Consider the following 23,569-nt stretch of genomic DNA (forward strand, 5'->3'; position numbering starts at 1 on the left):
GCACTCTCTCTATGATACTGTGAAAGGGAGGAGGGACTCTGAGAAAGTTGTGAATATCTGCCACAGACAAGGCTGGCCAGGAAGCAGTGAAAGCCTAGGAATGGCTAGAGGGCTTGAATCTCCTCTGGATCTCACCAGCAACAACTTTCTCATTTTGCTAACATCCTCTGGCAGGCTAGGAGCACACGAAGTAGACAGTGGAGCCAGGAGGGTGTGGTTCATCTTCCACTTCTACCACTGCACAGCTCTGCGGCCCGGGACAAGTCACCTCTAGTTTCTGAGTCCCGGTTTCTTTATCGGTAAGAGTAGACGTTAATACTTGCCCCATAGAGTCGGTGTGAGAACTATAGATTATATATGCATTGTTTCTAGAACAGATACTTTGCTCCATAAGTGATGTCATCATTAGAGTTGGCATTTTTTTCTTTTTTATCATTTTGATAATTATAGTGCAACTACTAAGGCATGGATCCTAGCAAAGTGGGACCAGATTCAACCTTTTGGACTTGCAATTCTCTACATATGGCGATTCTTTGGAAGACCTGGCACTTGTTCCAGGGAGTAGAAAAATACCCTGCTCCAGGTTTGGCCTTTTCCTGTCTTACAGTTGCCATGTGATTCTACTCTACACAGAAGGTCAATTTCAGTGTAGGCTTTTGCCAGAGTAATAAGTTTTTAATGTAGATGCAATTAGTGAAAAAGCAGTTGATTAGTTCATTATGAAAATACCAAAAACAACACCATTTGTGGTGGCAGAAGCTCTAGGAAGACAGATGTGCTCCCATTTCTTTCTATCAGTTGGGTCAGAGTGCCAAGAAAGTTAACATATTTTACCATAATATTAAACCCTTCTAACACTGAAAGGCCATTATGTTAGGGGAAAAAATTCTCTCCCTGGTGCATTAATTAGCGAGATAAAGCTTTAAAGAAAATCATAATTCCACTAAATTCCTCTCATAGCCATTTTCATAAAGAGTCTTTAATCTGAAATGCGGATTGAAAAATGCAACTCTAGCTGAAGAATTTATGAAAACTACCATTAAGCAGCTGATGTATCATTTTTAAGGCAGGAATAAACAAAACATTTTGTCAGATTACTGGCTTTGAGTTTCTAAAACAATTACAAGCAGCCTGGACCAGAAGTCAGAGAGTAATGTAGTCTTTGTAGTACAATCTCTAGTTTCCTCCAAACTAATGATGATGGACGATGGCTTTGGATGGAAACTTAGGCTGTGTCCCAGCCCTGAATCACTGTCTTCTCTTGGGGACATGCTGGGCTGCAATGGGTTGCTTGCTGTTTGGCAACCTAGTTCTGAATTCTTAAGTGTGAACTTCAAAATATAGGCACTTAAATGTATATATGTGTATATAGATGTATGTATTCATTTGTTCCATTATTCATTCCTTTGAAGAATTTCAGTTGAGTCCCTGCATATACCATATACTGTGCAAGGTGCAGAGGAAACAATACTGAACAGCATAGATTCTGTCCCTGAACTCGGTGGCTTCTAGTCTAATGGGAGGGATATGTTAATCAACAAATCACAGCGTCTGGTGTGAAGCTGCAAATGAGCTCTGTGTCATGGATGAGGGAAGTGAGCAGAACTGTGAGAGTGAAGAGCTGAGGCCATTGATGGAGTCAGGGAGGGTCAGGGAAGGCCTCCCGGGAAGCTGGGATGAGGGAAAGGAGGGGGTTAACGAGGCAGAAATGAGTGGATGCATGGTGGTGTTTCCGGCAGAGGCACTGGTATTTGCAAAGGTTCTGCCATAGGAAAGAAAAGATGGACGACAGTCAGGAAACTGGCAGGAGGTCAGATGGCTGATGGTGTAGTGAATGAGCAGGTGAGTAGAATGACAGGTGGCTGGAGAGGTGGGCGGGGCCAGGTGGGTTGGGGCCAGGTGGGGCAGGCTGTGTACACCCTATTAAGCACTGCCTTCTTTACCCTAAGAGAATGGAAAACCACTGGAGCATTTAGGGAGGTGACACGGTCACGTTTACATATACGTGTACACACACATATACAAATGATAGATGATGTAGCTTCAACTATGTGATGCTGAATGAATCACTTCCCCTCTGTGATCCTTAATTTCTGCCTTTGGTAAGTGAGACTTATAAGAGGACTTACTTCTAGTTTTATATTAGGTTGGTGCAGAAGGACTTGCGATTTTGGACTGTGAGTTTTAAATCATTATAACTAGGCTCAAACACATCTTTATTAATCAAAATAGGAACCATTACAGTCAATACATTTTTGCTAATAAGAAATTAGTTTATTCCTGTAGTGTGAAAACCTGTGCTTCGGGATTCCACAAACTCTTGGAAAGTATTTTCTGCATCCTGCTGGTTATGGAAGCTTTTTCCCTGAAAAAAGTAGTTGAGGTGTTTGAAGAAGTGGTAGTCGGTTGGCAAGAGGTCAGGTGAATATGGTGGATGAAGCAAAACTTTGTAGCCCAATTTGTTCAACTTTGGAAGTGTACGATGTACAACGTGCGGTCAGGCATTGCCATGGAGAAGAATCGGGACTTTTCTGTTGACCAAAGCTGGTTGCAGGCACTGCAGTTTTCGGTGCATCTCACTGATTTGCTGAGCATACTTCTCAGATGTAATGATTTCTCCAGGATTCACAAAGCTGTAGTAGATCAGACTGGCAGCAGACCATCAAACAGTGACCATAACCTTATTTTGGTGCGAGTTTGGCTTTGGGAAGTGCTTTGGAGCAGCTTCTCGTTTGAACCACTGAGCTGGTTATCACCAATTGTATTAAATCCACTTTTCATCACACATCACAATCTGATCAACAAATGGTTTGTTGTTACGTAGAATAAGAGAAGATGACTCTTCAAAATGACTATTTTTCTGAATTTGGTCAGCTCATGAGGCGCCCTTTTATTGAGCTTTTTCCACCTTTCCAATTTGCTTCAAGTGCCAAACTACCGTGGAATGGTCGACATTGAGTTCTTCGGCAACTCCTCGTGTAGTTTGAGAGGATCAGCTTTAATGATTGCCCTCAGTTGGTTGTTGTCAACTTCTGACGGCCGGCCACTACCCTCCTCATCTTCAAGGCTCTTGTCTCCTTTGCAGAACTTCTTGAACCACCACAGCACTGTATGTTCATTAGCAGTTCCAGGCCAAATGCATTGTTGATGTTGCGAGTTGTCGCCGTTGCTTTACGACCCATTTTGAACTCAGATAAGAAAATCGCTCGAATTTGCTTTTTGTTGAACATAATTTCCATAGTCTAAAATAAATATAAAATAAACAGCAAGTGATAAGTCATTAGCAAAAACACATAAAGCGAGAAATGCACATTAAAATGATATATAACATAACCACATTTATTTAAGAATGTATGCCAATATCAAATGGCGAGGGAAGCACCCCCCTCCTTCCATCTTCTCTTCTGCCTATCTCAAGGGAATATCCATGGTGAGAGAAAAAACAATGAACTGAAGAATACGTTTTGCTTTTTTTAACTTTTAGGACTCAAGGCTATTATTTTTTTTAATTAAGGACTCTGCTTTGCTCTTATTAAATCAATTGCTTATCACTTTAATCAATCCATGACTATGAAATGGGCACAAACTTAATGCCTGGTTCTTCATAGATGTCTGAGGGACTGGAAAGTTCCCTACTGATAACGTCTGTCCATCTTTGTGGCATTAGGCACATCAGAAGTCCTTACTTAAACCATTGGCTTTAGGGATAGAAGAGTAAACAGAAAGCCAGGTAACTTGCTGACTGCTCCTCCTCAAGGGAATTTGTTAGTGTATGTCCACTCAGTAGTTATAGCATACAATCAATATGTGGAAAGCCTTTGTAAAGAATGCCTAATCATCTGAGTTTGGGTTTTCTCTATTTTCCCTTCTTGTAGTACCATCTATGATCCCTCCATTCCTACTTTTGCAAAATGAGAATAAAAATGCTATTTCACCCTTACCTTCATGCTGGTAAGAACAGCAGTCATTCAGCCTTTCAGTGGCAGTTCAAACTTTGTTTTACCTGTCTTTTTAGGCTCATAGAAAAGTGCTAAAAGCAATCATATGACTTAACCACAATTCAATTATCCCAGTGACTTTTTTATTTTTTGTAAATAATCTTGATGTTAATTCCTGGTGGGCCATGAGAGAGAAGGCAGGATTTTAATGAACTGGTGATGAAGTGGAAATATTTTGAAATGCCAAATAATGTATTTTGCTTGTCACTTAATTACTTATCTGCTGCCTAATAGCACATTTCATAATATCTTACTTCCCGATCTGTTCATCTGGCAATAAAAATTCTTCCTTGCTATTGCCATGTGCTCCCAAGTAGAGACCAGCACATTAGAGGCTCAACATGTAATGATGCTTTAATGACCTGATAATATCTCTTTTATGGAAGAGAAAAGGTTTTCTTCTTTCACTGAAAATACATTTTATTCTCCATGTGAATTTTGTGTGAAAGGGAACTATTTATCAGTCAAAAGTGATGCATGCACAGGGGCACACACATAATCACCAATCCAGAAACAAAGGGTTGTTAAATTTTGATTAGCACCAATATTTTTTGGTTACTTTTGTTTTAACAATGCATCATAAACACACAGAAGTGTTGAATGGGTCCCAGGAGAACAAAACATCGTTTATCTTGCAACAATGTATTTTGGAAACCACACATGGGAATAGCTTGAATGTGCATGCACGTACACACACACACTCCCACACACACACCATACCACAACACATACACACAGGTGAATTTTCATAATTATATATTAAATTGACTGCATCATGATCATTTTCTGAACCCTGCGTTGCATAAGAAGAATATAAAAAACAAGAAGACACTGTGCCTGCTCTCCTGGGCCTCATAGAGTGGTGCAGTGGTTCTCGACAGGGGGCAATTTTGTCCCCATCCTTCCTCCCCTGGGGATAGGTTGGCTCATGGTGTGGACTTCAACAAGTCCTATCTCCTCACTGGGCCTCAGCTTCCCCCTCTTTAAAATGAGGCATTGGACTAGATGACTTCCAAAGTCTTTTCAAACTCCACATCTATGGCTCTCACTTTTTTTTATTTGTTAAACACAAAAATTGTTTTAATCTTTAGAAATTTGGTTTTCTTTTATTGTGGGGCCTTCTTGTATGAAAACTTGAGAACTTGCAGCCTTCTGTTTGTTTATCCAATGACTAATGTCTTTACCCTGGGCCCAGCCTTGTGCTGGGTTCTGAGAACACAGATATCCCTCCTCCTCTTGGAACTTACAATTTAGCCCCAAACCAGTTGATAAAAGCTCCTCTCCCTTGTAGAAATGGTTCTTGAGCTCCTGGGAATCGAAGGCCTGTGGGCTGATGGTGCTTCACCTCTTCCCTGGGGCAGTGGTTCTAGCAAGAGCTGGTGGTGGCCTAGGCTCCATCAGGGAAAATGGAGAGGGAACTGGAGGCAGGGATAGTGGCAGAGAAAGCTGAGAAACATTTATGAGCAAAGATCAAAGAATCACTAGGACTTGGTAAGTTCCTGGGGCTTGGCGATGAGGTGATGGAGAAGTCCAGACAAGGCCTGGCTTGAGCAGTAGGTGAGTGGGGTACCCTTCTCTGAGACATGGGGTATGAAAGGAAGGAGAAGGTGGCTTCATGGGAGGATGGTTCTTCAGGTCCTTCTTTCTTCCTGGTCAGGAGGCCAGGGAGGCCCTTGGGAATATGAGAGGCTCAAGAGAACCAGGGAGATGGCCGTGCTGTGTGGAAAAAGTGGCATTCCACTCCCTTCACCAGCTACTTCCTGAGCTTGCTGGAGGACACCAGAGAAATCTTTGACTGGGTCTTGGTCCTCAGAATGGGGCACCAACATGGACTAGAATTTGGAAAAAGACAGTCTGAGCTTGATGACCAGATCTGTCTGTAATGTTCTGTCAGGGCTTCACTTTCCCTCATAGAAAGGGGATTCTTCCTATTCTACAGAGATGCTGTGAGAAGTACGTGAGAGAATGGATAACCAAGGAAGGTACTGTGGAGTCTGAAAAGTTCTGTGATTTGGGTGCAACATGTCCAATGACAAGGTTCTGAGGTGGGTACAGATTCAGTCTCTCATCTACCACTTGCTAGGGGCAGGTGAGGGTAGCATGTGACCTATAAGATGAGACAAGACTGGTTAAAAATAATTCTGCACCAGGCTTGAATGTCATGCTTAGAAGGTCCCTCCAGTGTGTCCCGATGGTAGTTCTGTTAGGCTACTGGGTGGGACAAATCCATATAGAGGGCCCCATATGTTACAGGGCATTTAGCCATCCCATGGGATCTAAGCCCTCTCTCAATTGGACACAAGGTGGGCATCACCACCCTGAAACCCTCAAAATTGAGGAACGAACAAACATAAGGGTGGAAAGCAACAAAGGACTAACTTAGACTTATTATTCCAATAATGGAAGAACTTTTATCATTGATATAAAGGCAGTGACCCCCAGAGGTTCTGAGGGGAGGGAGAGGGAAGAATAGGTGCAACATGGGGGCATTTTTGGGACATTGAAATTGTCCTGCATGACATTGCAATGACAGGCCATTATACATTTTGTCAAAACCTATAAAATTATGTGGGACAAAGTGTAACCTATAATTTAAATTATAGTCCTTGGCTAGTACAATGCTTCAATATGTGTTCATCTATTGTAACAAATATACCACACTAATGAAAGATGTTGTTAATGTGGGAAAGTACAGGAAGGTGGTGGGGTGGGGTATATGGGAATCTCCTATATTTTTGCTATAACATTTATGTAATCTAAAGCTTCTTTAAAAATAAGAAAAAAATATTTTAAAAAAGGTATGTTTGGGGTACAAGTCTGATTTGTGACTGTTATCTGTCTGCACTGATTTCTACCCATGGATACATCACTCAGTCTGATTCTTATCCATCAGCCAATCACTCTTACACCTACAGAGATATACTCTTTGGTCTCTGTTCATATGCTCTATGCCTTGCCTGCTGCCTTGTCTGTTTGTCCTGTTCACTAGGTCTGTCCAGGTCTCACAGTTTAACACCTTCCTGGTGCCACTTCTCTTGAGTCCAGCAGTCTAAGGTCAGCCAGGGCCAAGTGCTATCCACAGACACCAGGGGACCTGGCCCAGCACAGACAGACTCAAGATCAGGCACCCACTGGAGGTTCTGAACTCAGTGCAGACCTTGGCCCCCTCCCACTTACATAACTCGTGGTGCCCGATACAGCTGTGAGCTGGCTTTTTGACTCATCACTATCTTTTTTCACAAGTAAAATATAATTGCAGGCTTATTGTTATATTATAACCTCACATGGAAGAGTGGGTGGTGGGGTGGACTGAAGCTCAAGACAGATAATGGCCTTATAGGGCTGCAACTCTCTCATCACCCACATCTCTTTGCTTCATACTGTTTTTATCGTTGTTAAGACAATAACTAAACCCTGATGCTGACTCATCCACGTGGTTACCCCGAGGCTGGGGAGGACACTACTCCAATTATAGACCTTTCCAGCCTTTGATCTTTGAGGGCCTGGGGCTGGGGATCCTCCTCATTTGTTGACTGGGGAAAGCCTCATTCTCTCTGCATTTCCTTTTCCCTGCTCAGCCTTCCAGCTGGTAATATTCTGATTCAGGGCCAAACTCAGAGAGGAGGGAACAGCTCCTCAGATGGGTTTGAGGATCTGAGAATACAGGACATCTACACGTTGTCACCACTCTGGGTAGCCTATAGGACCCCAGCTCAGAGAACAGACACTGACAGCTCACTCAATTGATTTTACCCACCTCTTCCCTCTCTGATAGTTCAGAATTCTTTTTATCTTCTGGGCCAGAAACAACAACTAGCTAAGGAAATGCTCTTCCACAGCAATGGGTTTTTTGAAGCTCAACAGCCTAGAATTTAACTCTTTTGATGTATGTGTCTGCACAAACCTTCCCTCTACCCATTGAAACTCTGTGTGCCCTCTGTCCATCTACCCAATGAAAAGGGTCACTATATACAGAAAAGTGTGCATGTGGGAAACATAGAGTCAGTTCTTCATAACATCCCATCACATGTGAATTAGGCATTTCTAGTGCCTGATAAATGTTCTTTACAATAAAAGGACATAATTTGTAAGCCTATATCCATTCATGTGATTTTCTTTTGACCTCATATATGTCTTTCCCATTAGCTCATAAGCTTCAAGAGACAGGAACTGGGCCTATTTTGCCTTTAATTTTTCATTGATTCCCAGTTTCTGAGATGATGCTATATACATAGAGACACTCTATAAAAATGCATATTGAATGTATCATTCATATTCATATGAGTGAAAGAGCAAATGAATTAATGAATGAAGGAGTAAATGATCACATCTTTGCTGATGTTCTGGAGAATAATAAAGGGGCTTGAATTCAAAGAACAAATATGAGCATAGGAATGAGAGCTGGGATATTTTTTCCTTCTCAACTTGCTAAGATCAACTCCTCCACTCATGGGTTAATGCAACGAAGGGGGTAGGCGTGGGTGTGGAGAGAGCAATCTAGAATCCCAGAGAACTGGCTGTCATCCTGGTAGTGGCATATTTTTGCTATGACCATGGACAAACCCTAAAGTGTTTGCAGGGACTGGAAGTGTCTTCTAGGTTCACAGTTCCACAATCTCCTAAAGAAGCGTCTCCCTCCCATCTTGGGCTCACGGTTTACGAGTTGCTTCCTCCAATCCCTCTTCCAGCTCCTGGCACAGCAGATGGAGCTGGTGTCCGCCCACGACTGACAGATGAGTCTCATTTACAGCCCTCAACATTTAACCACTTGGCCATTTGGCAGAGTCATCAAGCTCTGAGATGCTGGGAGAGTCCTCCCCCATCTCTTATACCCCATGCCAGGGGCCTGGTAGAGTGGGGCAGAGCAGCTAGCCTCCAGCTTTGAGTCTACAGGACTTTAGAGAGGAGACACTATGGGGCTAGCAATGTGGAACATGATGCTTAGGTATCCAGACAAACAATCACTCTCTTGGTCTATTTCTGGGTCTAATTTCTCAAAACCCAGCTGGTTTCTTTTTTATTGTCCTATTCAGTCATAATATCAGTAATTCTAGAAAGAGAAAGGTCTGATGTTAAATGCAGGGTGGTCTAAGGATTGAAGCAAAGCCTTCCCATTCCAGTTGCTGACACTTAAGGCTTTGAGTGGCTAAATACCTCCGTTGCAAGAACAAAAGCTCCTTAATACCTAGAGAGTGCTGACTGGGCATAAGCATCTTTACTTGCTTCATCCAATTTTATCTTCACAATATCATTACCAGGTAGGAACTATGATTATTACTGTTTTACAGCTGAGGAAAATTTAGTGATAAGTCACTTACATAGTCATAGAGCTACTCAAAGTCATATAGTTACCCAGAAGACACCTGATGGCATCACAGAGGTTTTTGGAATAAAATATGGGATCCTGTAGTCAATTTTAACTCCTGATCTTTTTCATCCAAAAACAAGTCCTGAGCAGTTTCCATGGGTCAGATATTGTGCTGGCATTAAACCAGTAAGCAAAACAGATATGGTCATTGCACATCTGGTAGGAAATAGATTAAGTAATCATGCAAATAAGCATGCTTATGAACTATAAGGATTATAGGGGTAAAGGAAAGACCACTGGATGAGAGTAGATCAGAGATCTCAATGCACACAGAGGTCACAATCCTAAACCTCCTCCATTACTCCCTGGGAGAAGGATATGGGTGTAAATATTGTGTTGGGAGCAAGAAGGAATAGATGGAATAAGACTTGAGTGTTGGTTTTGGTTTCTTTCTTGGGTTGATCTTAGAACAGTGATGGGTTTACAAAGTGAGAGAGATAGGTGATTAGAAAGCTCCCCTAAGAGTCTGTGAGGCAAAGGGCCTCTGCTTAACTTAGGTTCTTAACTTAGATTGCCTCAGGAGCCTAGAACATACAGCTCCAAAGGGCCATGAGATCTAGAAATGTACACGGGGCCTGAAGTATTTGTTCAATGAATATAAACTCGATTTTCATAAAGAGGAGTAGATAGATCCAGGGTGTTTGCCTCAGCCCTATCTCTAGGGTAAATTGCCTACCCACAGCCTTGCTAACGGATATTGGCAATGTCAAATCCTACATAATGCCACCCCTGTACCAGATCACAGAAGTTTGGACCAGGGTAGACCCCTAACCCAGAAGCAGCTGCCCACAGGCAGGCAGATATGCTCAGAGTCAAAAAGATAAATGACTGAGTGAGATCCCAAATTCTCAAATGTTTGGAATTGGGAAACTGAGAGACTAAGCCTGATGGTATCACAGAGTCATTTGGAATAAAATATGGGATCCTGTAGCCAATTTTAATTCATGATCTTTTCATTCAAAAACATGTCCTGAGCAGTTACCATGGGCCAGTCATTGTGCCAGCATTAAACCAGTAAGCAAAACAGATATAGTCGTTGCACATCCAGTAGAGAATACAGAAATTAATTAAATAATTATGCAAATAAGTAGGTTTATGAGCTATAAGGATTACAGGGGGAAAGTACAGGTTTTTATCTTTGTTATTGATTTTATAGTGGGTTGGCCAGATTTATATGGAGGCGGCGGCTCAGGGAAACCTTTCCTAAGAAAATAGATAAAAGCAGAGTTCAAAAAGATGAATGAGAGAAAACATTTTAAGCAAAGGTAGAATATGTGTGAAGGCTCTGGGTGGGAATCACATGTGTATTTGGGGGATCAAAAGGTGGCTAGTATAGCTGGAGGGCAGGAATTGACAGAGAGGTAAGGCTGAAGAGGCATTAGATCACACAGGTCCTTGTAGCAGATGGTATGAACTTTTATTTTACCCTGAAGTGCAATGGGACTATATTAAAGGGTTTTAAGAATGGTAGTGCTGTCACAGGATCTGTTTAAAAGATTACTCTGACTTCTGGGTGGCTAGTGCATTGGAAGTGGGCGAAAGAGAGGCATCTTATTCAGAGGTTAGTTAAAAGATGATGGTGGTTGCGATGGAGATGGGGAAAGATGGGAGAATTTGGGAAATATTTTGAAGGGAGAATCAAAAGTTTGGAACTTTTAGAATATCCCCAATATGGGGGACAAGAATCCATATTTCCTTTAGATATCCTCAAAGGGAACCAGGAAAGAATGAAGAATGACATTTGGATGGGAAGTCACCAAAAGCTCTTCTGTCTCAAGCTATTGGTTATTAGTCTGGTGACTAGTTGTCAATGGGTGTTAGGGGTCAAGTGTGGTGAGGAAGAAACCTCACCAGAAGCAATGATGACTGGAAGTTATGTAGGGCTGGCAAATCTATAAAGCTTGGTGTAAACCTAAAGAAAATGATTCAATCTGGGTCATCCCACATTCTGACCCATCATAAGGTAAAACAATAGGTTTTACCTAACTTGCCATAATATCTCTTATTTCTTTACCTGTCTTCATTCATTTTCACCAAATACTGTTGAGGATGGGCATTCCCTATAAAATATGTACCATGTATTTTATAACTGAGGAAAGGGAGGATTGAAGAAGTAAAGGCACTTATCTGAGATCACAAAGCCCAAACTCCAAGTCCAGAGCTCATCTTACAAAACCTTCCTTCTTCCCAAGTAGTTTAGAAAGATTTAGCAAAAAGGAGGGCCTCTTTAGTTCTGCATCTATATCTCTGCCTTTCCCCTGTTTTGTTCATAGCAGGTCTCACCATACCCACAACTGGCAATGGTGACAGGATGGGTTTATCACAGAGTCAAGGATAGGAGAGTTCCTTTTTCCCCTCTGATGGTCCCTCTTATAGTGAGTGCAGGTATTGAAGGCCAAATTTACTCTCATTTGATTTCCTGTAAAATTGGAAGTGGAGTCTATTTTAAAGCAGTGCAAACCTGTGTTTTCAGGTCTACAAACTAAGATATTTTTCTGGTGTCTATTGCTATAGCTACAACATGGTAGCTTAACACAAAAATGATCATTTTGCTATTATTTCTCATAGTTCTGGGGGTTGACTGAGGCACTTCTTACTGACGGTCTCTCAAGCAGTTGCAGTTAGATGGTAGCTGGGCCAGAACTCATCTTGAGTTTTCTTCATTCGTATGTCTGGGAATTGATATTGGCTGACGACTGAAATCTCAGTGAGGGCTGCCAGATGGAGCAACGCTACATGGTCTCTTTGGGTAGCTTGGGCTTCCTCACAGATTGGCGGCTGAGTTCTAGGAGCTAGGGTCCCAAGAAAGCAAAGCAGAATTGCCTGGATTTTATGATCTAGCCAGGGAATCCCCACAGCATCATTTCTGCTATATTCTATTGCATAGGGCAGCCACAAGGACCTGCCTGGGTTCAAGAGGAGGGGTCACAGACTCCACCACTCAGTGGGAGGAGTGTCAATGCCATGTCATAAAAAGAGCATATAAAAGCTATATTTGGATTATGGTCTGCCATGGATGTGAATAGATGACAAAGAATAAAATGAAGATTATGAATTGAAAGTACCAACGTTAAGCATTTGTGTACTCAGAAGAGAGAACACACTTACTGCTGAGTAATTCATCACTAGTGCCATTAACCAAAGCATAGTCACAAGAATCTTTTCTCCATGTTCTTTATGCTCCAGTGACACTGAGTTTCTAATGGTTCCTTAAAAACAGCATGCTTTTCCATGGCATTTTACCTTTGTCTTTGTTATTTCTTATGCCAGTTGTGATCTCCCATCTGAGAGACAGCAAATTCAGGATATGCCTTCCCTGAATCCTCCAGATATAATTAAATCTTTATGAAGTTCTTCACCTTAGTTTCAACAATTCTGATTTTCTTTTTTGAAGAACTCGATCAGGTTCTTTTTTCATAGCTACTTTTTCTATTTCATGCATGCAACATCCTCTCATCTCTCTGAGGATATTAATTCCACTTACATTACGATTCGGCTCTGATTGCTCTGTTTGGCTCCATTTTCTTAGATTTAAGTTCTTCCATTTTTGGGGTTTACTTTTTCCTTTTTGTGGTGTAGGCATTTTCAAATGTTTAACAACTCTGGATTAGACACTAATGGTTGTGGTTTAGATTCTTTGTTAAATGGTTCCGTGCTCTGTCTTCTTGGGTAGGGATGGACAGGTCCTGTTTACATGCAGCTTCTGATCCCCATTCTGTGCAGAAAGAGCAGGGGGAGGGACAGGACTTGTCACTGAAAGGATGCTTGGGCAGCTGCTCTTCTGGTTGGGAGTGAGTCTTCTTGAGCAACCCCTTTCACCTTGGGCACTGCTCTGTACCACCAATCCAAGCTCTCACAGCATGGTAATTGCCTCACTAAGAGAAACCAGGGGTGCTGGGAAGAGACAAGATGTTTTGAGGTCTTCTTACGTCACTACTTCCACGAATAACCTGTCAATACCTTTGCCCTTACCTGTTCCCAGCATCCACTGCCACTGAATGTTTGAGCCCATCTCCTGCAGCTGTACTCTCTGGCTTGGATCCAGGACTGTGGATTCCTTTTTTAATCTAATACCATCTAGGCTCCTTATTTCAGAGACTTCTGACAGTTTCTAGCCCACCGGTGATATTCTTTGCTTCCAAGCTAGGTGCTGCCTTTATGTATTTTTAAACATATTTTTAATTTAATTTATAATTTACACAGAGTAAAATTCACTCTTTTATTTTTATTTTATTTTTTTAGTTAAAAGCATGACTGAAATTTACTTGACTAAGAGAAAGAACCAACATATGTAGATTTCCAGAGAACAAATGCAAGACAGGATTTACAGAAGAAAAACTAAACACAATTTGTGGAAAAGCAAGAATTATTTTTCACTCCTTAGCAGATGTTTGGCCAGAAATGGTGTGCCTTAGAGCAGATGCGGATAGCCATCAAGAAGACAGCTTCATGGGAAGCGGACTTGGCTCATTGGTTAGGGCGTCCATCTACCACATGGGAGGTCTGTGGTTCAAACCCTGGGCCTCCTTGACCGGTGTGGAGCTGGCCCATGTGCAGTGCTGATGCTTGCAAGGAGTGCCGTGCCATGCAGAGGTGTCCCCTGCACGGGGAGCCCCACGCGTGGGGGGTGCGCCCCATGGGGAGAGCCACCCAGCGCGAAAGAAAGTGCAGCCTGCCCAGGAATGGTGCTGCACACACGGAGAGCTGACACAGCAGGATAATGCAACAAAAGAAACACAGATTCCCATGCCACTGACAACAATAGAAGCAGACAAAGAAGACACAGCAAATAGACACAGAGAACAGACAACCGTGGCTGGGGAGGGGGGAAGGGAGATAAATAAATAAACAAATAAATAAATAAACCTTTTTAAAAAAAAACAGCTTCAGTCACCTATGGGCTTTCCATGAAATCTTGTGATTTCACGCAAGGAATGCTTGTGGGAATGTCATCTGTGGTAATGGCTGCTGCAGTTCTTCTGCTGGCTCCTCTGTCTCAGTTAAGCTAGAGGTATCTATTTCCCTCATTGTAATTCCTGTTTTCCATCTCTTGATCTCTTTGTTTAACATTCTGATTATACTTTTTTTTCAATAGCTATAGCAGTAAATTGATAGATACCCACATATATATATTTCAAGGACTTCAAGAGAAACTTTTTCTTGTTTCATAGCAAACATGTTTAAAGTTCTTTGCATAGTGTTCTATTGTCTCTATTTCCTTGACAGTAAATTGTTCACACTTTGAATTTGTGTCTGTTCCAGTCATCTATAAATTGCTACATAACTGCTTGAGACAACAATAATTTGTTTGGCTCACAAAATTTGAACAGAGATTATGAGGAATATTCATCTGAAAATTCACTCTTTTGATGAACAGTTCTATGAGATTTGATGGATGTACCAAGTCACATCACCACCACCACCATAATCAGGACACAGAATGGTTCTAACAACCCCCCAAATTCCCTTGGGTTGCCCCCTTGCAGTCAACCTCCCCATCCCAACCCCTGGAGACCACTGTTCTGCTTCCTGTTTCTATCCTTTCACCTTTTTTTGGTCTGCCATATAATGAAACTATGCAGTATTTAGTATTTTGAGCCTGGCTTCTTTCACTTACCATAATGCATATATTAACTAGTCCACTCCTCTTTACTCCTGAGTGGTGTTCCACTATATGGATGAGCCGGTTTATCAATTTATCAATCGAGGGACACTAGGCTTGTGCTCAGTTTTTAGAGATGATGAATGAATCCACTTTAAACATTCATTTACAGGTTTTTGTGTAAGTGTAAGCTTTCATTTCTCCTGGTTAAATACCTAAGAGTGGGATTGCAGGGCCATATTGCAAGATATGCATAACCTTATAAGAAATTTCTCACCTTTTAGGGGTTGTACCATTTTGCATTCCTACCAACAAAGTGGGGAGTTCAGTTGTTCTGCATCCACACCAGGGCTTGCATTGTCAGGACTTTTCATCTTTTCTATTCTTATAGGTGTGTGTGTGATGATATCTGATTGTGGTTTTTCAAGACAATGTACATATTTTCAAGTTTAATTTTTATATTTTGATAATCATTTCCAGATATTCAGTTCAGGAAGGGTTACTGTAAGGTATGTCCCATCTTGAAATGTAAGTTGCCTCTGATCTTTGTACCTACTTTTAGTGCCACATGCATTATAGGGAAGTTGTTTACCTGTGTGTTCCTCTATGGGACTGTGAACTTCAAAGTATGGATCGCAGCCATTTCTCTTTCCCCAGTACCTAGACTGATGCCTGACCTGGAATTGGCACACAGTGATTATGTGATAAATGGATTGATCAATGACTGAATTTGTTCAACCTGTAATTACAAAGGGTTTGATTTGCTCAATAATCACCACAGTGGGCATTCGCACAGGCTGATAGGTTTTTCTTTCTTTTTTTTTTTTATTGAGGTTTACATTTTTTTTTGAAATGGAAATACTATGGGAGATATGAGGCAAGTTTTGTGACATTGCAGAACATCTGTATGTGCCAGGTATTAAGGTAGATGCTTTCAGGATTTATCTCATCTTATACTATCCAGAACCCCTATCCAGGTAAGCCGTTAGCATGGGGAAAAGAGCACCAGCTTTGGATAAAACTGACTTTGTCTTTAATGCTCATGACTTTGAATTAATGATTTAAAACCTCCCCTTGTCTCATTTTCCCCATCTGCAAAATGAGCATGTTAACACCTAACTTACAAAGTAATTTTGGATACAACAAAGGAAGTATGTGCAAAGCATCCAGTGTGTACTTTGCATCCAGTAATACTTGGGTCCCCATTCCTTAAATTTCACATGCAGTGAAGCTGAGACTCTGAAAGTTTAATTCATTTGCCTAGGACCACACAGCTGATATATTGCTGGAGCAAGACTGGAACCCAAGTATGCTGACTCTAAATGATCCAGTCTCTCCATAAAGCTTCCTTTGTTTTCAGATACTACTCAAGAGGAAGGATTGGCATCTTGAGCAACAGAGGAGGCACTTTTGGGGAACTTTCCAGAAAAGGGGGAGAGGGAAGATAGTGCCAATCACTGTGAATGGTGTAACTCTTCCTTCATTCTTTCTTTAACGAGTGCTTGAAAAACAGAATTTCAAAGCTAAGCAGGGGAGATTTGCACCCCAATTTGAATTGGCTGTCAAGAAGATAACATGTACGGGTGACAGCAAAAGCAAAAGGAGTTGTGTGCTCCCATGCAGTTGCCATATGAAGCTTCAACCTAAGCATGAGATAGGCCTTTTTTTTGTGGTACAGTGAAAAAATGTTTCAAGCAACCCCTGACCTGGAACTGTCTAGGGCGTCTCCACCCCTGTGGGGCAAAGGTCTTTAGTATATGAGAGACTCGGCATAGAACACATTTCATCATCCCCACTTAGGAGAAGTACACTGGGTTATTACTGCAGAAAACCTGAGAAGTGGCATATCTTTATTTTTTGGTTATGAAGAGCCAAGATTTCTTATTTGTTATATTGTTTTGCTTTTTTGTTGCTGTCATTTGCTGTCCCAGGCATCAAATGATCCATAAACAAAACATTTACCCACTGCACACACAGTCTGAAGAAGAAAACCAAATTTCAGAGCAACCAAAATGGCTGTTGCTAAAACCCATTTTAAAAACCATGCATTTTTCTTAGTAATATGTGACTTTTAGGTAAAACTCCTCTCATGATGCTATCACAGAGCAGGTACCTGAAAAATGTTCTTTTCTCCTCCTTTTCTGTCTTAGAATTCCATTCCCTGCCAGGCAAGGCACTGGGGACAGAATGGCAAAGAACAGGAGCATATTCCCTGACCTCAAGGAGGTGTAGGGAAAACAGACATTGAAAAGAAAGAAAAGTACGATGTGGGCACAAAAAGGAAAGTTTGGGGAACTACAGGAATAATTAGTGAAGGGGTAGGGTTAGGGACATCCCTTGTCCCTTGGAGAGTCCAAACTCAGATGATGTTCAAGCTGAGACCTGAAAGATGATTGAGAGTGAGCTTGGGAAAGAGGTAGGAGGAGAACATTTTGCAGAAGAAAACAGTATTCTTATATGTGGCTGTTATTTTACAGGAACATAATTTATGATTTTTCAGCAAACTTGGGTATCTTGTTTCTAATCCCACAACACATTAGGACTAGGAACTAAGGACGCCAAGAGGGCTGCCTACTGCCCACCTTGTGGATGATAAAACAGATAGACAATGATGGAGAAGAAAGCAAAACTACAAAATAAAAGGAAGGAGGAGGAGGAAAGAGAAGAAAAACAGAAGTCACTCTCCCACTGCACTTTTAGGGCTATTGAGATAACAGGCAGATGTCCACTGTTGTAGCATTTCATGTAGCTGGCCTCTGGGAAAATGGTGACTGAGCATAAAACAACCTTTGGTATTTACAAAAATGATGCTGAGCCATCAAGAGTGAGTTAAACTACCCTATAGACATCAGTGGTAATGCCCATGATTGTAGTTTCTTGACTTTACACCCAATGCTATTTCAAGTTAAAATTTTTGATGCTCCCTTTATCCAAATGCAGATGAAGAAGGTTTCTCTCCTTTCTAAACCTGGCTTAGCTGCCCTTCTGGGCTTTTGCAGGATCCTGCATTGTTTTAGTTTCCTGGGCTGCTCAAACAAATACCATGAACTGGGTGGGGTTAGACAATGGGAGTTTGTTAGCTCACGGTTTTAAGGATGGGACAATATCCAAATCAAGGCACCATCAAGGTGATGCTTTCTCCCCAAAGACTATGGCGTTCTGGGACTGGCTGTCAGTGATCCTTAGTTCCTCCATCACGTCGCCTGATCTCTTTCTTCTCTTTGGGGTTCCCTTTCAGACTCCTACTTCCCGTGGCTTTCTCTCTGTGTGCCTTACTGCCATTCTTTTATAAAGGACCCAGTAATAGGATTAAGACCCATCCTGACTGAGGAGGGCCACATTTTAACTGAAGTAGCCTCATCAAAGGCCCTACTTACAATGGCTTCATGTCCACAGGAATGGATTAAGTTTAAGGACATGTTTTTCTGGGGTACATAGATCTTCAAACCACCGCAATGGCAATAACCATGCTGACTGTGATCGTCTTCTGTATCCCCTGCCTTGTTGCTGGTCTGTCGTAGACGTAACGGCCTTTGAGCACAAGCCGAACCTTTGAAATGAATCTGTTCCCCGGAGCCTGCCTAAAAGCCGGCCAAAAGTGAGCATTTAATAAATATTTGTTTAACAGCTCTAGTTTAAAAATATTCCCATCCTAAATGTTCAAAATTTTAAAAAAATGTTTTCATGTTCAAAGATATACACTTGGGTAATACAAATGCCTCATTTGTCAAGGGTTTTACAAATATGTATGTGAAGTCTTTTCTCCACTAAAAATCCCTGCTGGTTCCTCTGGCACTAAGATTCTGTAAGATAGATTTAATTCTCTTTCTACATGAACATTTTCTGATGGGAGCCTAGCCTGTTATGCTCTCCTTGGACAAGTTCAGGGTAATTTTGAGTTGGATTGGATGTTTTTTGTTTTTCTCCCTTGCTTATGATGAGAGGAAAATTTTCCTGTTTTTTTCAAGTTATAATTTTAAACCTTCCTTAAAAAGGATGCTGGACATAAAGGCTTGGAAAGGAAAGAAGGAGAACAGAGCTAAAAAACAGATATCTTATGATTTCTTTTTTGTTGCTGTTTGTATGACAATTACCAGTGTATTTGACCTCTGTATGGACATCTCTTGTCCATTTCCTCCTATTAGTCCAGTTTTTGAGAGAACTGAATAATTTGGAATATGCCCAAGAATTCTGAGCCCAGAGTGTGCCTTATGGAAAGCTAATACCCTCTTCCTCTGTGGCCCACCTCATCATGTTGACTTGGTTTGCTGGACAATGGGAAGTTAGAGCATAAACTACAATGTAAACTATAATCCATGCAATGTAGCAGTGCTCCAAAATGTATTCACCAAATACAATGAATGTGCCACAGTGATGAAAGAGGCTGTTGATATGGGAGGAGTGGGAGTGTGGGGTGTAGGGTATGTGGGAACCTCTTATATTGTTTAATGTAACATTTTTTGTGATCTATGTACCTTAAAAAAAGACGATTTAATAAAATGAAAATTAAAAAAAATTTTTTTTAAAAACCTATCATGTTGCTACCGCATATCGAATGCTCACTATATTCCTGGTGTGATGCTCAGTGTGGTGGACATGCTCTCTTTAAACCTCACAACTGCTCCATGAGAAGCTATTATGGTCCTTATGTTAGAGTTGAGAAGCCTGGCACTCAAAAGGCTACATAATACATCCAAAGCCATCTTGGTAATGGAAGAGCCAGAATGTGAACCCAGAACTGACTGACTCAAGACAAGGATCATTATTTCATGATATTATCCTGGATGCTGTGAGTGTAGAGAGATGGCCAAGGCTGCATTATGAGGGAAAAAAAGTACCTTGGAAAGAATGGGGACAAGGAAAGACTGGGGGGCGGGATTCAACATGGCCTTATGAATAAGACAAAAATGTGTTCCATCTCAAGTGTTGAAATTCTTTGGAAATATTCTATGAGTTCTCTACTTAGTGAGTATCGTGAGAGCTAGGGCTTGTCCACCAAGCACAATGACTGGCATGGTAGGCTCTCAAATATGTTGGGAAGAATGGATGGATGAGGCAAGTGCAGGTGGGTTCTACAAGGAAGTAAGGAGATTCTCAGAATAGGAACTCGCCTGACTGTTCTCTGGATATAACAGTAACATTCTCTGGATAAAAGAATAAAGAAAAAGGTATAGATGTGGTTTCCTCATCTGAGTGGGAAATTTTGCAGAAAGCAAGAAGGTACTCAAGACAGAGGCATCTTTTGCCATACACAAGGTTCACACCTGGACTTCAAGTCTATTACTTGTACTCCATTCTAGGGACAGCCTAGCTCAATGGAGGAATCACCAGTTTTGCCATCAGACAAATCTGGATCAAAGTCTGATACTGTTACTAACAGGCTTTGGAAATAACTTTGGAAGTGCTACTTAACTTCCCTAAGCTTTAGTTCCTTTTCTGTAAAACAGAATTGTAATACCTAGAGAAATGGGGGTAAAATTTTTACATGGCTTATGTACTTTCCTATTTTCCTTTCTGAGTCCATGACCTTTGTCTTAGTTGGACTCTGGTGACCATCTGCTTGGAAGAGAAAGGAGAATAGAATGAAGTGGAAGGAAATTTACTCCATGTGTCTGTGGGGATGCCCTTGCCCCATGATGTTAGGTTCCACGGCACGACTCCTGATCTCATGCCATCTTGTATCTGAGAATTGCTGTGGACTGCCAGCCAGGCAATCTTTGAGTCAGACCATGACACTCCATTTCCTACCTGGCTCAGCTGCCCCAGGACAGCTCAGCATCTTTCTTCTCTGTGATTACCTCCTAGGGCCCAAACAGAAGAGCAGGCAAGGGATCCTGCTCACAGCATTTCCCTCAACTCATCCAACATTCTACCCCCTACCCAGGGTCTGAAGTCCAGAGAGGGAAAATTGTGTGACATGACCTTAGCATCCTTTGTCTATCTCTTTCTTTTCCTTCCTACAGTCTCCCAGAACCAGAGGAGCTAGGCTTCCCATCCCTTTTCCTTTCTGGTCTGCTTTATTAAAATTCCTGGTTTTGCCAAACAGTCTGATCCCTAATATTCTAAAGGGTGGAGATAAAGGAATTTAGGAAAAAGTCCTTCCAAAGACAGTAGTGTGACTTGAAAGGTCTTTATTGTCTGGCTGCAAAATCATTTTTGAGTGTCAAAATTTGAATAGTAACTCCCTCCAGGACAATAAGAAAATGCCTAAAAGCACAGACCTCTAGAGTCAGGTTCAAAACCTAATTCTGCCACTTACTAATAGTGTGACTTTGGGCAAGTTACAAAACCTCTCTGTCCTCGGTTTCCCATCTACAAAATGGGATTAAATAATATATCAGAATCCTTGGGGATGATGAGATTAGTTAGTACATGGAATAGTACCTGGCACCTAACAACTCTCCTGTAAGCCTTTATTATGTATAGAAGTATGGCAACCTTCTTCGTCATTACCATTATCTTTGTTTTTCTTTGTGTGCCTTCTGTCATGAATCTTAACATCCTAGCCCTACCCAGGCATATGGATGCCCTATATCATCCAGGGCAAAGATCAGTTACTCAAGAAGGCAAGAGAAAAAAAAAACACATTAATAATTAGAAAAATACAGTGTCCCTAAGCACTGTTTGCTAGGTGATAAAGTTATTTCTCATGGGCATGCAGGTTAACAATTCTGATATTGCTATACTTGTATGCTTCAGTAACTGGACAGTGGGTGGTAGAAGTCAGATTTTTTGGAGGGTGGGAGATAACAGATAAGCAAGGAGAGGAGACTGGTATGGTCTATGTGGTAATGGATTAGAGTTGTAACATGACCATGATGTCATGTTTAGCTTAATTTAGATATAGATGACTACATATAAAATCTTTTTAGGGAAACGGACTTGGCCCAGTGGTTAGGGCGTCCGTCTACCACATGGGAGGTCCGCGGTTCAAACCCTGGGCCTCCTTGACCCGTGTGGAGCTGGCCCATGCGCAGGGCTGATGCGCGCAAGGAGTGCCATGCCACGCAAGGGTGTCCCTCGCGTAGGGGAGCCTCACACGCAAGGAGTGTGCCCATGAGGAGAGCCGCCCAGCGTGAAAAAGAAAGTGCAGCCTGCCCAGGAATGGCGCCGCCCACACTTCCCATGCCGCTGATGACAACAGAGCGGACAAAGAAACAAGACACAGCAAATAGACACCGAGAACAGACAACTGGGGGAGGGAGGGAAATTAAATAAATAAATAAATAAATCTTTTAAAAAATCTTTTTAGATATGTGCAAATATACAAGTTAGTATAAGCAAATATCTCTTTGCTCTGTCAGCTGCAATGAGCACACCTAGTGCCCAGATTTTCGTTTCTAATACCATTTTCTAATACAAGGAACTAGAACTCTTTGGAGAAATGGTTGATTCTAAGACTAGATAGGAAATATACAAGATGAGCCTGGAACATCTTATAGTACCAGAAAATAAGTACTCAAAAAACGATCAGTGCATGTCAAAGGGACACAGGAGCCAGCTGAAAGACCTTCCAAGAGCCAAAGCCAGAACAATCAGAGCAACAAAATAAAGTATTGGATTATAACCCAATATCAGTGTCCATAATGATATTAATAAATGATCAAATAAATAAGTGGGAAAAGGGGAAAATCTCTCATGCAGAATTCCAAATAAATTATATAGGTACTTGGTACCCAAGAAGATGGAGCATAACTCCTCATTCCCTAACTGTAGGCTATACATATGGACTTCCTTGCAAAGAATTCAGTGTGGGAAGGGATAAAATACTATAGCTTTGTGGTGGAGGAATCCGATAAACCATACCTCAGCCTTTTCCACCTTAGCAAGGAGAGCACAGGGACGTCATCCACTTTTTATTTGTTGACCAAGGACCTTGATGGAGTCCAGCTCCACAGAACAGCCAGGACTCGTTAGTTTTTTCTAAGGGTCATAATGAGTTATGAAAATTATTATTACAAAATAGAGAAAGTTTGCTCTTGGTACTGCTTGGTGAGTCTCTTCCTACAGAGGTGGGTAAGCTAACTCTGGGGCTGGTGTGTGTCTAGAAGAGAAACCATCTTGCTGTGAACAAGACCTTTTGGGTCCCATGAGGTAATTATATGTATATGTATATGTTTCTTTCACCTCTCAAGTTGGCAAGGGCATGTTATCAAGATTCTAACCCAGATCATACCCACGCTACACTTCCCTAACCTTACGGTCCTACCTTTCTTTGATGCCGACCTGGGCTTACCTCCCACCTATGCTTTCATTTCTCCTAAGCTGGGTATATATTTGTGGAAAACGATCAGGGAAACTGGGTTGCTGGGTCTGGTACAGCTTCCTGTCTAGGAAAATTAAAACAATATTTTAAAAATCCAGTTATAAGTGGGTGCTCAGTAATTCTTGATAGCTTCTCTGAGGCTGGATTCCATATTTCTAAATATTTAGTGCCTGGAAGCTAAGATAGAAATGGCTATCTAAAACTGCCAAAAATTTGCTTCCTGTGGTTCTGAATGCAAAAGTGGGAACATGACTTTGGGGCGGCCTCTTCTCTCCTTTTGTGCGTGATTACTTTGGTGGCCTTCTCAGTCATGCCCACTTAAATTAAGTAACTAC

At 41.6% G+C, this 23,569-nt stretch overlaps 1 protein-coding gene across 3 annotated transcripts in view; it reads left to right on the top strand.

The window, feature by feature from the left end:
- SHISA9 (shisa family member 9) overlaps window positions 1-23,569 on the top strand; it is a 282,576-nt gene that overhangs the window by 227,931 nt on the left and 31,076 nt on the right. The gene's annotated exons all lie outside the window — the stretch shown is intronic.

This window comes from Dasypus novemcinctus, chromosome 23 (assembly GCF_030445035.2).
Source record: "Dasypus novemcinctus isolate mDasNov1 chromosome 23, mDasNov1.1.hap2, whole genome shotgun sequence".
Lineage (NCBI taxonomy): Eukaryota > Metazoa > Chordata > Mammalia > Cingulata > Dasypodidae > Dasypus > Dasypus novemcinctus.